Here is a 19,310-nt window from a genome sequence, read left to right as displayed (position 1 = left end):
TTTGGTTCATGCACAACATTGAAAATTATAAATCTAATTATGATGTCTGGCAAGAGCCAAAATCATGTTTCTATTTCAGTTGTTTACCAGTCAACTGTTATTATCAATTAACCACGCATTACTAAGTATTATCAAGTGACATTTTACTAGTCACTTATATATATTTAATTCACAGATATTTGACATCATATTATTTAATTACGTATCTTCAATCAAGAAAGTGATCGATCGTTTATGAAAGTTAAAAACTATTTTAACAACGTTTAATTTATTTTTGTTCAATGTTATGGCTTAACTATATTTCGGTTTCGCATTCCATTTTTATATTGTTTTCACATTAAACCGATACGTTATATATCTATATATATCGTTTTCCCATTATATACTCAATTAATATATAATTTTCTCCCTATATTTTTATTTAATATCTAATTTCCACACTATACCCTTAAGTATCGTTTCCACGCTACATCCTTTATTTATGCATCGTTTTCACATTATATCCCTAACTGATGTATCGTCTCCACAATATATTCTTAAGTTAACGTTTCCATACAATATACTTAACTAAGATGTCGTCTCTATACTATATCCTTAATTAGCTCAAGAACTGGTGGTGGGTAGTAATGACTAGCTGCTTTCCCTCGAGTAGCTCTCCGCGAAATTCATTAAAACAAGGAAAACATAAAATATACTTATCTAATATATCGTTTTTACATTATATCTTTTATCAAATAGGTGTTTTCACAATATATACTTAACTGCACACTTCACGTACTATATTATAAAGGAACTGTAAAACAGGTGATTTCAATTTTTCGGTTTCATATAGTTAATGATTGAGTAAAAGTATTTTACCAACATATAGAAAGCAAAACAGCCTTTTTAAGGTTTCTTAATGTTCTTAACATTGATTGTTGTAACGTGAAATATTCAAGAACACGAAACACACGCCCATAAATATCACCTGATCATTTTGTAGTCTAACTGGAATAAAAAGATATAAAAACCTACGCCAGGTACATGACACCTTTTATCAGAAAATTTAACTAAAATTACGAAAATTCAGGTATTTACCAAAGCCAGTGTTAAAATTGAGATTTGATATCACATTTGAACAGATTCCGTTGAGTACGTTCTAAAAAAAGATATAGTTTTACACACACTTCTGGCCAAAACCTTAAGGACAATGAACATAAAGAAAAAACATGCATTTTGCGTTGTCAGACTCAACCGCTTATTTGAGTCGAGCTTGGAAAGAAGAACATAAGAAAAAGGAAAATAAAAATAAAAAAACATTTTTAGCATTTAATAGAAAAAATGTGAACACTATGAAATTTGCCTTAATACTAGCTGGTCAAAAGTTTAAGACCAATCTAAAACGAAGCGTTAATCGGTAAACACGTTACGAAATTTTAATCATTTATGTTCAAGCATTGGCGTTGTGAACATCTCCCGATGATATTCCATGTGTTACATTGCTTAAAAACATGCAAAGGCTAAAACGTTGATAGAGTTTGAACGTAATAGAATTGTCGAGCTGTCAAAGCAAGGTCTTTCAGAACGTGCCATTGCTGGTGAGACTGGGCGTAGTAAAACTGCTGTTGCAAATTTATTAAAAGACCCTGACGGAACGAGAATTTCAAGCGGTCTGCCCAAAAAGTTTTCGCCGGCGTTGAGTAGGAAGATTCGACGGGCTCTTCGGTAAAACACCATTCGATCGTCGAAGCAGATTTAGGCCCTTACGGACGCAGAATGCATCTCAAGAAAATAAGACGGCATCTACGATAGAAAGGATTTAAAAAACATAAAAATCCTCCAAGGCGACGCCTCCTTCCACACTACGAAACAAGTCGGTTAAACTTACTGAGAAGCACTAAACATGGGACGTAAAAATGTGAAAGAATGTTTTGTTCTCTGTTTGGTCCAGATGGCTTCCAACGTTACTGGCATGATAAGGATATCCCAACGAAGACATTTTCTACACGACACAGTGGAGGAGATTCCATCATGATCTGGGGTGCTTTATCCTTCCATGGAACAATAGAGCCCCAGGTTATACAGGTGCGTCAAACAGCAGCTGCCAACATTGGCATATTGAAGAGAGCATCCTTATTGACTGAAGGCACTCACTTGTGTGGAAATGACTGGATCTTTCAGCAGGAGAATGCCGCAAACCACAATTACCTAAGACAAAGGACTTTATCATGGCAAATAACGTGATTCTTTTAGACCATCCGGTGTGTTCACTGGAACTGAACACCATTGAAAATGTTTCGGAGTGGGTGGCAAGGGACGTCTATAGAAATGGACGTCAATTTCAAACAGTGCATGATCTTCGTGAAACCATTTTCACCAATTGGAATAACATTCCAGCCAGCCTTCTGCAAACGCTTATATCGACAATGCCAAAGCGAATATTTGCAGTTATTCGCAATTACGGCCGTGCAACTCACTACTGAGACCTCTTTTGGGGCATTTTCTATCCTGTTTAGGACTTCTTTTTGGTATGGTCTTAAACTTTTGACCAGCTAGTATTTAAGCTCATTTCATAGTGTTCACATTTTCCCTATTAAATGCTAAGAAAGTTTTTTTATTTTTATTTTCCCTTTTGTTATTTTCATCGTTAAAGTGGTTGAGTCTCACAAAGCAAAATACATATTTTTTTCTTTATGTTAATTGGCCTTAAGATTTCGGCCAGCAGTGTATTTATTCTGTTATTTAATAAAAGAGATAACAAATTAACAACATTTTCGGGATAGGAGTGACTTCTTTTGTCCACTCGCTGTAGAACATATTTTTGAGTTCTTCCAAATTACAAAAACTAAACATACATTTTTTGTAGTAGAATACGGTAATTTAAAAACCTTCCTTTCCCTTCAGAGCACTGTTTAATTTTTTGGTTAAGGATTTTAGTGGTATCAGTTAACAACGCCTGCCAACAGCTTGTCAGGCTTCATCCTTACTTGGTGATAACAAGGAATGGAAAGTTACCATTACGAAAGACAAATTGGTCCTATCCAAAATAAACCATTTCCATTGTGACACATGCCTTCTCAATATCAGTTAATATAATTACGATTATTGACACAACTCTGAATACACTTTACATATTCAAACACCTTCTAGATGTGATAAGTTGTTTCATTACGATTATTTTGCTCTGGTGTGAAAATAGAATATAAAACCTTTCTTATACAAACTTACATAAGAGTAATATTGTTATTGTTTTTAGGATCCTGAATCTATTCGAAATATATGTTCGAGGGTTCAATAACTTTCTCAAATTCCAATTTTTGCGAAACTCACAGCCATCGTTACTAGTATTGTCTCTATGGCAAAAAATGTTAGCGAAGGTAAGTTTAAACGGGCATATTTCCCTTCCATTATATTACAAATGAATAATACTTGGGGTAGGAGATAATATACGTAGATTTCTACAATATACATATCTTACCTGTTTTCATCATTTTTAATCACATGAATAAACTACTTCAACTTGATAAATGCATTTGTTTGGTTATATGTTTAGAATTAAACACAAAGCTACACAATCGATTAACTGTGATTTCATCATCTCGGATATCGAAACCCAGTTTATAGCGGTGAGAGTCCACAGACATACTACTTTGTCATGGGGGCTTGTTTGATTTGAAATAAGCAAAAAGCAACACAATGGACTACCTGTACTCTGACCATCATAGGTATCGAAACCCATCGATTTACTGGGGAATACATAATGTACCACTTGACTAAATTATTAAACACTAATCAAATACAACCACAATATAGTGACCATCCCAACTTGAAAGAAGAAAGATGAAAGGTTTTAAACAATGATATTTACAAAAACACATTTTCTAGCAACTTCTAACCGCAAATCAAAACCTGTTACCATTCTCCTTTAATAAGTTCCGTTCCATAAAATGCGAAGATATTTTTATTATATGCCCACATTTTATGATCTTCACACTCTATCCGTTAACAAACTGAGATAATTTAATAACTTTTGTATATGGTGAAACAGAAGCACATTCTAACGACGTTTTAAAGTATATTAATATCTCAGATAAATTTTAAAGGTTTCTCAAATGCTTCAATTGATATTATTAGCAAAAATAAAAATTAATACAACGTCTTCACACAACAACTGTATTTGTTGTATTATTACACGAAATTGAGTACGTTATACACTGCTTACAAAATTTAAAGGAACAAGTGCGATTTCTTATATAATTAATCTCAGTGTTCAAAATGCGATAATACTTTTATATTTTTCGTAATTTCCCTCGTTTCAGATCCATCTGTATTCATTTTTTAATATGTGAAGAACAGTAAAATATGGAGAGAAAAAATGTTTAAAAATAACCAATATTACCAAATCTGATACCCCATATGAAACAATACTTTAAACAGTTTACATGTGTTTATTTAAGAAATTTCTGAAACATTCTATATCTAGTGTGACCTCCTGGGGTGTGATACGCTCCTGACACCGATTTGGCACACTTCAAATCAGTCTATCGAAGTTCTTTTGAGGAATGGCAGTCAACTAACATGCCTCGACAACATGTCCTGGAAATATTCAATTTGATTTAAATATGGAGATCTGGCGGGCCACACAAAAGTCTTATTCCTTTTTCGTTAAGGAAGTCGATGCACAGCCTGGCGACTTGGGCTCGCTCGTTAACCTACGTGAAAATGAACCCGTCGCCGACAGCACCGGCAAAAGGCCTCACAATGGGTTCCACAATTTCGTCTCTATATCGTCGTGCGTTTAGAGCACACCTGTCGAGTATGAGTAAGTCCGCGCTGCCAGCCAAGCATATGCCTGCCCAGATAATCACAGAACCTCCTCCATAAGCGTTGACTTGCATAATGTTACTGGCGGAAAATCGCTCTTCTCGGCGTCTCCTCAGTTATATGGATCTAGAAATGCTGAAGACAATGATCCATATTTTATCAATGGTGGCGAAATAAAGCAAGTTAACCTGCTAATGTTTCTTGGAATGCTGAAAGTGGAACAGGATACTTCGTCAAATGTTTCAAGTGGTTTGCCTTCTAAAATGGTTGGATTGAGGGACAGCACTGGGACAGTTTGTATATTTCAGAGGTCGAAAATCCACAGCACTTTATTAAAGAACAAGTTAATATCAGGGATTTGATTGTCAGTGAACTTTGGAATAAACTCACAATGCATCACGGTTCTGCTAAATAATTTGTCTCCAACTGGCTGCTTGTGTAGCAGCACATGGAAATAGAGTTGTGGGTTTTTCTTAAGCGCCTTAGTGCCTCAGTAACACAGTAGTAGTAGACACACTGGCAGAAAATTCCTGTCTGCACATGTAGTTCACTGTGGTGACGAAGTGAAGCATATTTATCTGCCAATGATTTCATAGATGGTGAAAACTGGACCTGAACCATTTCTTCAAACTTTCAATAAGGTTGTTCTTATGTAAGTGTTGTGACGTAATGCGTTTCGTTTATAAAGGTAATTAATGGAAACTATGACTATACAAGTCAATTACTAAAATTCGTTTATTTAAGTTCAATTTCAAAAGTTTTGGATTATACAAGCTTGAGATAAGAAAAATAGGAATGTACTATTTGAAACTACCATATGTTACCATCTGCTTTTTTCTCGTTATGTACAGAAATATTATTTCTGCTTGTTTTATACATGTGTTTTACATTAATTAAATATCCCTCATAAATGATATGACCAATCATGGACTAAAGTTCCAAACTACATGGCATTTCATAGAGATTGTACTCATATGGCCATTCTTCCTTCTAGTGTAAGTGATACCTAAATATTGTTGTGGTATTGAGACGTATACAAACTAGTCTACTAATTATTTATTACGAGAGTTATTATTGCTATAAGTAGCCTAGATTTGTGATACACCACACTAGGATTTTGAATAGACATTAAAATATAGAAGGTCACAATCCATCATTATCTAACTAAACATGTGCAGAAAAAAAATGCAGAGTTAAATCCAGTAATATCAAATTATCAATGTTCAGTTTTGAAGTGTTTATTGTCATTGGAATACTAAGCATCATATACAACGCACTGTGTTTCAGCATCATATATTTATTAAAAAAACAAACGATTGCAGAGAAAGATAAATCAAATTTTCTCACAGTTTAATAACATCTCATCATTGTCAAAAGATATTTTTCTAATGACATATGTTAATATGTACTTACTAATTATTTCATATCCTTAACAATACAATAATATTTATACAATTTTAAAGAGTATTTCGTCATATGGTGTAAGAAAATAAATTAATAAATTTATTGTACACCAATTTACAGCTGTAATACATAAGCTCGGTATTGAATACGAAAAAGACTGCTTCTCTTCAGTATAATAAATATCTTTTTTTTTACATTCTTTGTGTGCACTAAATGTACCTCCGCAGGATTTTCAAAAGTGTTTACTTTCAAGAGTAAATAAACCTACAATTAACGGTAACAAATATGTCTATTTTTTACTTTTGAAGCTCGTATGTCATGTCGTGTTCTATTCTACGGAGTAGATAATGTTTCTCGTGATGACTGTCAAGTAGACAATGAACTACTGTACAGTCGTATGAGTTTTTAAAACTGGGGACTCCTTGAGGGAACTCAGGTAACTTGTACAATGAAAAGAAAACTTATTTTATTCTCTCTCTCTCTCTTTTTATTGCTAAGCAGATAGAGTAACAGTAATAAATACAGTGCCAGGTCTTTTAGGTCTGACAGGAAATGGTACTGGATGACCAGTCATGGGAATAGAAAATAAGACATCCTATGGGGGAGTATTAGGAAATGCCATTCGCCCAATTGCTCTTCGAATACTGTCGGCTATAGCTAAGGCTTTACCTGAGTTTCAATCTTAGCTACAGGGGGTATAGATTTTGCTGAAGTAGGTCTACAGTTTGTTCATTGAGGAGCTACAGTGCTCCAAGTAAGAAGTTTTATGTTTTTGGAACCTTATGTTCAGAAATCATTACTCTATTTTACTAGGGTGGATAAAACATTTTCCGATTGTTTGTCTTATAAAATAAAAAATAATAATTTGCCCTACATGTAGCCTCACCTTAATTTCCAAACCTCAAACTGGGACAGTTTTCAATTTTTATAATAGATACCAGTACTGATATAATAAGGAAGTGCTATTATAACCAAACTTCACTTAAGCTTTCATGCTGCCACAAAAAAGAGGATTTATTTGTTTGTTTTGAATTTCGCGCAAAGCTACTCCAAAACTATCTGTGCTAGCCGTACCTAATTTAGCAGAGTAAGACGAGAGGAAAGGCAGCTGGTCATCACAACTCTTTACCAACAAATAGTGGGATTGACCCACGGCTTAAAGGACGAGCATGTTTGGTGCGACAGGTATTCGAACCCTAAACCCTCGTATTACAAGTCGAACGCCTTAACACACTTGGCCATGCCTGGCCCACACAAAAATAGGAATACTGGTAGTTTATATCTCTAATATTTATTTGAATTCAGCAAGGCAAGGAACATAAAAATTTCATAAAAGTTTCACTAAACACTTTTTTGTGAAGATTCATATTTTTTTACTTGAATGAACTTTCTGCAAAAACCTATTAGTTCTTACTTTTCAAAGAACTCACTACAACTCAAGTCAATATTGAGTTTACAAGGCAAAATTACTTTTACTAGTGATTCATTCATTAGACCTCTTTCTTGAGACCAAATGCTATTCATCACTGAAAATTCTCTTTCAACAGGGACTTATGTGCCGGGTAAACAAAAAATGTACTCCATAACTTGCCTGAGATTAGGTACAGAAATACTTTTATCATTGAAGTGGTTGAAAAGTTCTAACCATTTTTCATCACAACCTATTTATTTTACTTTCTATTCGTCACATTTTGAAGACCAGAAAGATTTGACAAGAACAACTTCATCAAACAGATCATCAATATTGATTACAGCATTTCCAAGTGTTTTATTGATTCTTTCAGACCACACAAAAACACTGTGTTTTATCCAAGCAAAGTATTTCCCACCACCAAAACTGTTTTCTCACAGTTCAATATAAGACAGGCAGCAATCATAAGAACTGGTAATTCCTTCCTAATCAAGTCTGCCTGGCATCCTCCCTCTTCCTCTAGCACACTGATTGTTTTTTTTTTTTGCACCAAGGGGAATAAAGTTATAATCTCTTCTTTTTTTCAGGTTGGTTTTCAACTTACTAAGTTCTGCAACAATATCACTTTTAGTTGATTTTGTTTTCTCCATGACCAAAATCATTTTGTTGAGCAATATAGTTGTCTATGAACAAACCATGGATACATTTCTCCAAATTTACTCTCAAGAAATCTTTTCATCAACAAAGACCACTATTTTTATGAACAAAAATATTACTTCAATCCTTCATAAATTTGGATAAATCTCTCAACAGCTGGTAACAAAGACAAAAGTTGCGTATTTCTATATTGGAGAACCTTCTAGTACTCAATTTAGGTATTAACGTGCACAGTCTAAATATTGAAATACTCGTAACATTTGACCATCAAGCTTCCACTTCAATAGGAAGGACATCAACTGCAGGTCGGAGAAAGTTATGTACGATATGAGCACCACAACCAACACCCACAATATTTCTGCCAGTTCATTCTTCAATTTACAATATACAATGTTTTTCCCCTTTCTCTCCACATCTCCAAAATTTGTTTTGCAGTCCACTACAATAAGCAACATTTTTTTGAATAAACCATGTTTTTTTAAAGTGGACACAAATTAATTCGTCAAAACTTCTCATGTCACTGAAAGTCTAAAAGTTTTACTTTCACTCCGTCCACTGGCAAAAAATATCGCACCTAACAGATATTATTTTGGCATCTTTCCGATTTGAAACATCTGCTGTAAGTGAAACGAATTGGACATTTTTCGTTCTGGCAGAAATGAACTTTGGTTCAAGTAACTTTGCTATCAGTTTGGAAGAGCAATCAGCTGTTTTAAAGCTTATGTTATGGACAGCACTGTGATATGCAAAGACTGCTTCTTTGGCAACTATTAACAAGTCACTCTCTTCAGGCACAATTTTTTTTTTAATCACATGAACTCTTGAGCTTTTAACAGCAACTGAAAGACTAGCTGTATGTTTAAACTTTTTAAGATTTTTTTATATTATTTTTCCAATTCACTGTAGAATGTGAACTTTCTTTTACCAGCTTTGGACATTATGACTGGGATTAATTTCTAAAATAAAAGAACGAAAATAATTTAGCATGTACCTATGACTAATATAATTAATAAAGCAATCACAAAGCACAAACACTTGCTCAAAGGAATATTTGTATGTGTTGCCGCTCGCCGCTTGTGCAGCTGCCGTTATACACGTACCGCCAAAAGCAGCCCACTTATGAATAATTATACTTGTACATGTACAGTATAAGCTGTTTGTGAATATCGTCTGATGTAATACCTTTGAAAATTGGCATGCTACAGCACTATGGCTCACGCCACTCATCAACTAATAAAATGAAAACTTAAAAGTTATTTTTTGTCAACCCCAAGTCAGAACTTTATGCAGATTTTAACATTTCCCGTTCATGCTTTTTGGAGTTTATGCCTTTTCATCAAAAACTGGGACATTCCAAGACAATTCATTGTTAACCAGTACAAATTAGTAAACCGGACTGGACACCGGGACTTATGGTAAGTCTACCAACAAGAATTTTAATTAGTGATTAGTATGAGAAATATGGATACGCTTGCTTGATAATGTTAAAACATATTGTAATTCATAAGGTATTATTCTGATGATCACCAATATTTCTTGAAATTTATTGATATTATGTGATATTCCAATGTGATAAGTACTTGCAGTTTCACAATGTTGTTTGTTTTTGTGGCTTGAAAACAAAAAAGGTCTTCAGGGCTTTACAGAACCATGACTTCACCGTCATTGATGACTATGTCACAGAACTAAAAGCGAACATGTACTCAAAAAGTTTGGAAACAAAGATGAAATGGAACTTTCACCGACGCCTTGTCACCAAAAAGAAAAGCCTATATGTATTATACCTAACGCCACATTTAAGGTCAACATATTTCATTCATAACCCTCACCAAATCCTCATTAAGGGTCCAAACCCAAATCATGCTAACCTTTAAGTTGTTGAAAATCCGATGTTGAAATGAAGTAAAGTAAAACATAAATACCTCTTAAGTTTCTCAGAAAGGGACTGACTAACTTGACATGGTAAGTAGGTTCATTTCTACTGTTAGTTTCGAGAGTCTTTTTAATGTCGTGAATTTTTTAAATGCTTTTCTGTTGTTTTCAACGATTGAAAATATTATAACAAAGCGAATAAAACTAATGAACATAAACAGTTTATTCAGATTCTGACTTCTAGGAGATTCTTTGTATACTTGTGGTTATAGAAAGTAGAAGAAAGTTCTTCAACTTGTTTCAAAATGTCCAAGCATCAAACACTTATAAAATACTTCTTTTAATGTCAAAATGTGACGTACAAAGTGTTAGAACAGCGTGTCCTAAAGTGAGGGGCGCTGACGATGACATACAATCAAATGTGCAATATTGCAAAATGGCTCGTTTTCATAATTTTTTTTAATGAAAACAAGTAATTACTACAACACGTATAGCATTTTAGTGAGTATACAGTGTATTACATATCGTCCCTTAACATATTCCTTCACTCATTAAAAAAAAATAATAAGTGGCACGCAAGTAACTACCTTCACTGAGAAACACTGCAGTACTGAAACTTGTTCACCCAGTTTCGTGTATTATAAATATCATGGGAATTTATTAACCTTACGATTGTATTTATATCATATATAAGCTAAAATAAAATTACTTGAACTTTAATTCAGGTGGTATCAAGGTACATTGTTCGATATGTTATATTACATAACTGCAAACGCGCTGTTTTTTTGGAGAACACCATGAAGTTTCTTCAAATTGCATTGGTTGTAGCCTGTTCAGATACTTGTCTGATGTTTAGTCACGGGTTTGAGCCTCTTCACTCTCAGTGTTCTTCTATGTAAAGTTATATAATTTGTGATGTGCTATCCTAAAAGATATAGTGTTTAACGCTGGTTTTGTATGTACAGAAATTTCCTCATTTCGGAGCTCACATGAGACACAAAGAAGACATTCTAACGAAGTACAAGAAACAAACTGATCTGATTGGTGATAAGTTTTAGTCACCATAGAACAGACGACGTTCCCTGCCCGTAGGACTAATCCAACAAATCAAAGTACCGATTGAAACGAGACTTTTAATTTGATTGACAATGGTTTATTTATTGTTATTTTACTTAATTCTACTTAAAACACTAACTTCTAATTGTATATAAACCATGTCATAAACATATCTTTGAGAATTTGTTTTTGAGGAAGGAATTCTCAATCCAGTTCTAACATAGCCGTTCTGTGATGTTTGTTTACTTTGAATTTAGCGAAACCTGCACGAGAACTATTTGCGCTAATCATCTCTCATTTACCAATGTAAGGCAAGAGGGGATGCGGCGACTCATCACCACCCACCGCCAACTCTAGGACTACTCTTTTACCAAAGAATTGTGGGATTGACCATAACATTATAACGTATCCATATGTGAAAGGGCGAGCATGATTCGTTTGACGGGGAATCGAACCCTCGACCCTCTGATTACGAATCGAGGGCCTGATTATGTGATAAAAAATAACAACAAAGCTGTAACTAAATGTAAAATATCAATATTTTCTTGTCCAAGCCGAGCATCGTTTTTTGTATGTCACTGCCGATAGACTTTAAAAATATTTTTTTCTGTTTTAACATAATTCAGAATCTTGGTTGAAATAAGAGACACTATCTGACGAACCAAGATAGTTAAAAACAGTTTTAAAATAATTGTCAGTTTTGGTTCACTTATTTTATGTAAAAAGTTCTTGGATCTTGCGTGCACCTCAGTAGGTCAGTGGTGAATTTAAAGACTTGCACATCTAACATCTGGAGCGAATGCGTATGTTGTAGGTTTGCACTAATGCGTTCGTACAAATCTCTGTAGCAATGCCATGTGGAATGAATTGGATAATAACTGGCTTGTTTTATTCAAGCTTAAATACAAAGCATAGTTTTACACCATGTTATCAGTTGTTCTTTAGGTACACTGTTTGTAAACTAAACCACTGCTTAATCATAACTCACAACTTTCCAAAAGATAGATCATTTGTCGTAGTTTATCTCACGACAGAATAATTTATAAATATTTTAAACTTAATTCAGGACTTGATCGGAACGGCCAACGATTGGATCGGGGCTTTATCTGACTTAGATCAAAACAACAACTTTAAGTCTGGGTTTCGATGTTTAGAGGCTGTTGGAATTTATATTAAGAAGGTGTTATGTTATTTCGTTATTTATAAGCCACAGAAAGATAAAGAATTAACCTAATGTGTTCTCTTGCTCGTTTCTTTATTTTACAAGACTAATAGTTTTAACGATAATGCTATAAACTTTCCAGTTTGCACTCGCATATAAAAATACCCGTTGTAATCATATAAATGTAAAAGTACAACTTCACAATTAGCCAACACCAGTATTAGGTTTCCAGGTGAGCGAGCACACATTGACATATTGACGGAGTGACACGCATTGTTCTTTTAATTTCAAAGATTTCATTACGTTCACTTGGTGATTCTACACAAGTTTCTACTTAATTAATACACAAGCGTACTGCTAAAGCAGCAAACTATCATATCACGAGCATGATGATACTTTAATCATTTCTCTAAATTTTTAACGTTTTTAGTCACCGAAATGAAGTAAAAACAAGCATTTCATAGAAATTTAAAATATAAGAATCTAATTGTTTGTTTTTAAGCGCAAACTTACATAATAAAGTTATTCGTGCTATGCCTACCCACAACCAATTAATTTAAGAATTACAAACATCAGATACCAGCTTCTGTATGTGATAGTTCGAGCAGCGTGTATGACTTTAAGAGTGCAATAACTGACCGTATCAAAGTGTAATTTTAGTTTTGTTTTACCATAGAACATGCACTGCAGTGGTCCGAAAATTCAAGAAAAATACAACTCCATTCATATATTACAATAAGATTAGCTCTTTTTGTGACGACTATAATCAGCCTTGTTCTATCAAAGTATGTGTGTCAGAATAACGTGTACGTTGTGACCTTCGTTTCCTTCAGTCTTTTCGTTGTTATCAGGCAGGGTAAACAGTCGTTTATTAGGTTTATCCTCAAACGGCCGGGTAAGTCTGTCGTTACTTTTACTTTATCGCTCATAATTACCCTTCTATTTATATCTTAGACACTTCTTTTTTTTTTGGCAAATTAACGTTCTGTCCTTTCGGTAGTTTCATAGCTAGTTCATCAAACTCTCTCTCATTAAGACTTGTCTCTTTGCGAACAAATGTCACTCAAACTTTATATATTCATAGACAAGACCTGCTCATCTTTGTGTAAATATTAGTAGCTCCGTATATTACAACGTGTCAATAATGAGAACTAAATTCCAAGGTCATCAGATGCTTCTCTCAAAATTCTCCTCGCGGTCGATAAAAATTTCACTATTTTAAGCTGTTTTCACTATTGGAGCTCTAGTGTCGTTGAACTTTAATACAACTAAACGTAAGTTTATTGAACATGTTTAATAAACGGATAAAGAGGTTGTATGTAAGGTATCGTTCAAATATGAAAATAGAAAAACATTTTGTTGTAAACTATTACTGAAAAATACATAAAATAGGAGTAAATAAATATGATTATCAGTGGAAAGTTTTACGTATATATATGTATGTTTTACTGGGGTTTCTAGGAGTAGAGACTCCAGGTCATTCCTGTTAATTGTATAGAAGATATCGTTGTCCTTGTACATGTGCAGCATTCCTGTTGTTGGCTGGAAGCTTTTGCAGCCTCCTCCAAATAGTACTTTACGCTGTATTTAATTTTCATTTGTGTTTTGAGGCCCCTCGAGTTTCAGACAGAGATCGACGAATATACCGGTTGTCCGCGAGCCACTTGCAAAATTTCATTGAAATATTAAAAAATAATACGATTTATGGAATAAAAATATTTTTCATAAAATTACGTTTATATGAATTAAAATTTAAAATTGGAAGACAAATTTTCATGAATTTTCTCAAAACAAAAAAATTTCGATAAGTTTAGGTGTCCCCAAAAAAAAATTAAATTAAGGCCTAAGAATACTAAAGTTCGATTTTTGAGTCTTCCTTTTTTATTTTGTAACTACTTTCATTTCATTTTGGAGACTGTCTGAGTATACATTTTCTAGAACAAACAAGGAATTATAGTTTTATGAAAAACAGTTTTGTTGCATACATTTATAAGATTTCAGGCTTACAATAACCAAACACAGAGAAAATTATTAATGTACTTCAAACGTCGGGGTGAAAGTTAAAACTGAAGTATATACAACTGACTGCTACGTCACGTATTGTTAGAAAGTAGGTAAGGAATTAAAATATCTTTTAAGAGTTTAATCACAGAAAACCAATTTCCCCATTTTAAGCTGAATCCCCATTTTAAAATAGTGGTTTTACTTTTCCTATAAATACAATTTTTTTTTCCCCCAATCTGGCAACTTCGCTACAATCATAAACTAAATTTATTTTAGGATCTAAAATAAGCAATTATAAGAAAAAATAAAGACGAAACACTAAAACTAAACATTTTCAACATAATTTATTTTCGGCAGTTTCCTAAACAAATAATGAAATAACTATCAATTGTCAATAAACATAATAAATAATCGAATAACAAAACAGATTATATATATTACAGTCGATCGAGAAAAATCGTTTAATAGTCCGAATACTTTGGTTTTGAGAATATATCCAGGAAATAAATATTTAATACTGTTTTTAACGTTTCATTTTACAGCTTGTGTGATACGTTATAGTTATTTATAGCACAGAATAAATATTAACTTATCTTATAGGTTACTTGTATTACAGGTTGGAATCATCTAGTATTGAAATTTCATCTTTGTAAATAATGGAAGCAAGAAAAAGGATCTGTACAGCTGGAGCTGGATCCAGTGGACTCGCATCCATCAAGGATTGCGTGGAAAAAGATCTGCTTCCGGTGTGCTTTGAAAAGACAGACCAGATAGGGGTACTTTCGTGCTACATAGAGGATGATGTTGAAGGTAGGCTCTGTGATGAAGCCTACGATAAAAAATAATAGCAAAGAAAAAGAAATGAGTGCCTTTAGTGATTTTCCGCCACCAAAGGATTTTCTTACTTATATGCATAATAGCTACTTACTTAAATACTTTGAGATGTACGCTGAAAAATTTGATCTCGTTCGACACATTAGGTTTCGACATGAAATTCTTAAAGTAGAGCAAAACCACGATTTTGACGAAAAGGGACGGTGGAAATTAACTATTCGAGACATTGAAAACAATGTTCATTTTGATGAAATATTTGACGGAATGATGGTTTGCACTGGTCCCCACGTATTTCCGTACATCCCCACGTTTCTAGAAATATCAAAATTCAAAGCCAAAGTATTACACACTCATAGTTACAAGAAACCAGATGGGTATGATGCCAAGAAGGTGGTGATTGTTGGTGCAGGAAGCTCTGCAGGAGACGTGACTGTGGAGACAAGTCAGATAACTAAAGAGGTTAGGCTTAATTTACTCTTTTAATCACTGTATTCTCTTAATCTATATAAGTATACGAGAGTAAAACAACGCGAACTACAGTGTACTATAGTTTTGTGTAAACCGTGCTTGTTTATTCGTGTTACAGATATTGAAAATTGAGTCTTTCTAAGTTTCATATCCATATTCGTGTTTTAGTCAAGAAATGTAGTTTCTAACTTCAATGACACTCTGTTAGCACTTGAGCTAAATGTTAAGGCTAGAAGTATCTAGGTTTTAGGTATAGTCCGTCACTTTATAATCACATCGGAAAATATCCAGGTTAGATACTCCAAGGCTTCATGTATAGCCTGACATTTTAATAACATATCCACAGCTGTAAGTGCGGTATTTGTTTAATGGTAATACATCTCGGACCTTAGACCCTACATAGGCAGCCAAACACAATAACCGCTAAGCTATTTCTCTTTTTAAGAGAATACACTCCGTATTGTAGCTTTGTATTATATTTGCACAGTTTGATTTGTAGCTTCCTGTTGTAATTTTGTACTTGGTACTTCGAGAAACAACATGGCTTTATAGTTTTTTAATTTTGCTTACAACTATTATAAGCTACAGTAGTTTGAACTTTGCTTTCTTTTAAACCTCAGAATAGAGCTCACTGTGATATAAATTCTAATCGTGATAATCTACTTGTGATATCTGCTTACGTTACAGTTACTTATTCAGGCCGTACATTGACTATACGTTTTACAACTTGTGAGGTAGGACTGCAGCTCTATATTACTTGTACTACGATACGACTGTAGTATTATAGTTTGTTAGATCAGAATGCAACAATATGACAATATCTAAGTTCAATTGTAACATTGTTTTACATTTGCGAAATGTGTGTTTGAAACATTAAAATACAAGAATTCAACAAATATATAGAAAATAGTACCATGCCATATTTGTTTACTGTCTAACTTATAAAAATATCTTATAAAATATTTTTATCAAACAAAATACAATGTAAACAAACTAGGTTATTTAGTTGTTTAAATATTGTCACTTGAATATCATTGCCTATCAAGGCTTACGTAATCTAACAAAGGGCTGAATACGTTATATAAAAACGAATTTGAATTGGCAAATCAGTAACTCATGTGAAAACCTTTTTCGACAAGAAATATTCATTTATTCAGATCATAAAGATATACTCTAGTGATTAAAATTTTATAAGACGGGAATATTCCTTTCACTCAATAAAATTTAAAAAATAAGGTGGTTTGGATCATCATGGAGTGCCAACATCATCGAGAATAAGACTCGCGAGAACATCGTACCCAATTCAGTCTTGAAAGGAAATAGAATTCATCAATGTAAAGTCAGTCGTAATATCCATTCAAGTACATAATTCAACAATATACCTCACATCTAAATAGGCTCTCTGCCAGAAAACGAATAAAATATTCAGTAAGATAAATCCAGTCATACCTCATTGTCAACCATTAGAACTCCTAATCATTTGGAGAATGAAACAGATATTTATGCTATTTCTCTCTTTAATATACTGGTAAAGTCGCGGAATTCAACAACAATGTATTTTTGTACAAATAAGCTCTTGAAACGGGCGTTGAAAATCCATCGTCCTTGAGCATGGAGGAGTTGACGTCATATAGTTACTACGGAGCCTGATTCCAAATAAACTACACTGTATAGTCATCAGATCGAGGAAAACCAGACCTGGTGACTTGAATGGTAACGACTTGGTGAAGCTCGAATATTTTTTTATTAAAACATACTCAAACCTCTATATTGTCATTGAAAGAATGTATGTTGCTCTGTTACTATAAGTCTATATTTTCTTATATATGGCTTGTGTTTGTTTTTAAGAGATGTACATAGGCACTTTGTTAACAATTCTGAAAACTTACAAGAAATTGGAATCCATTGAAAGAAACTATGATTTAAGCTTACCAAAATAATATAAAGCAAGGATAATAACTATGAGTTAACAACTGACGTTTGGTTTAAATTGACTATTCTCTAACATTAAAATTGAAATTAATTTGAGTTCTCTTTAATTTGGTAAATATCGTTTCCAAAGAGGAAAGCATACTAACTTATCAATTGCACCCCCATGCTGTTAATGGTATTTTCAGACATCCCAATGCTTCTTTAAAATACCCAGCCATGTAAAGGGATCTTAGATAAACTCAGGTTACTGCCACTTTCCACCATTGGACATAAAAGATTCATTGTAAATGACAACTTCAAACCTCCCAATGTACCTGTAAAACCTGTTTTTTATAGTATACTGTTGCATTCTAATCGTTAGTATACCAACATCTTGAGAAAATAAAAGTATATTTAGAGAAATATAATGTTTTGCTCTTCGTTCCAGATATGAAATTGTAGCTATCATACACGTGCTTTTAACTGGAAATTCACTGTCAGCAAAGAGGTTTTCTTTAGAAAATACTATGCAGTTTAATCAATTTTAGCATGTAGTTTGGAAAATTAGCCTTTATTTAAAAGGTAACAGCAGAAGACACTGGCATTCTTTTTGGCTTTCACTCAGAAGTTCATTAATAATTATTAATTTACAGTTACATGAGTGTTTATAGTATAAAGATATACTGTATTCTTAAATTTACGCATGTTTAAAAATACGGAAAATGTAGTCTTGCGTACAACGTACTTACTGAAATCTAGTTTTGATGTCCAAGCTATTTTATTTATGGAATAAAAGTTTTTAGGTTTGTTTTTACATCACATTTGAATCTAGAATCTTATATCTGTAAGACTAGTGACTCTATAAACTTAAGAATTGCACTGAACCAATTACAAGAAGAAAATAGACATGATAACTCGTCGCTTACCGGACAACATTCGATACACTGTTGTGGCTGTTTGGATACCTCTTGTGGATGAGACCGCTAGTCTAATCAACGTTAAGCCTAACATGCTAAAATTAATTTTCACCGATCCTATTATTTTTTGCAAGTGTTTTTGGGGTCCTTGTTTACCTCACCAATTTCGACTTCAAGGTCCTCATACTGGGGCAGGCGCAAGAAACGCTATTTTGTCATATTAATATAGCATAATATTTAGGAACAATAATGGCCAAAATGTACCAATATTTCCTCACTCATCTATTTTCTGTAATCAAATATAGGTTGCTGGAGTAAATTCGGGTAAACAAGGTTGAAATATATCTTCAACATATATCTCGAGTTTTCGTTGAATGTACTTACATTTCGTTAATTTTGCGTGTGTTTCTTTTCTAGTTTACATTTAAACTTGATACACGCCTTATTTTAATAATTTTCTAATTTGATAAACTTATACTTTCATCAGATGTAACTTTATCTTATAAATGGACCAAGGTACAACTGTTTTACGGTTTTCTCTTTAAAAGCCTCAATTCCTAAAGTGTTTCGCACATTTCACTAGAAAATTGTTCGAGTTCGTTTTGGTTTTGAATTCAAGTTTCAGAGGAAAATAAAAGATAGAGAAAGAAACCACGGTGAAAAGTAAGCTATAATACTGTCGTCTACTAATGACAATAAGATATTTGCGAAACAGATAAAAAACTTGCAGACCTAAATGTTTGTTTCAGATTTTAAGATTTTATTACTTACCACATGACATTCGATTAAACTGAAACACATCCCACATAAA

The 19,310-nt window shown here is 33.4% G+C and overlaps 1 pseudogene; it reads left to right on the top strand.

Moving 5' to 3' along the window:
- Nucleotides 1–9,483: 9,483 nt before the first annotated feature.
- Nucleotides 9,484–16,593, top strand: LOC143228268 (dimethylaniline monooxygenase [N-oxide-forming] 2 pseudogene; annotated as a pseudogene).
- Nucleotides 16,594–19,310: the final 2,717 nt, after the last annotated feature.

Source organism: Tachypleus tridentatus, chromosome 10 (genome assembly GCF_004210375.1).
Source record: "Tachypleus tridentatus isolate NWPU-2018 chromosome 10, ASM421037v1, whole genome shotgun sequence".
NCBI classification, from domain to species: Eukaryota; Metazoa; Arthropoda; class Merostomata; order Xiphosura; family Limulidae; genus Tachypleus; species Tachypleus tridentatus.
Note: the sequence above shows the minus strand (reverse complement) of the source record. Positions and strands in the feature narration are given on the sequence as shown.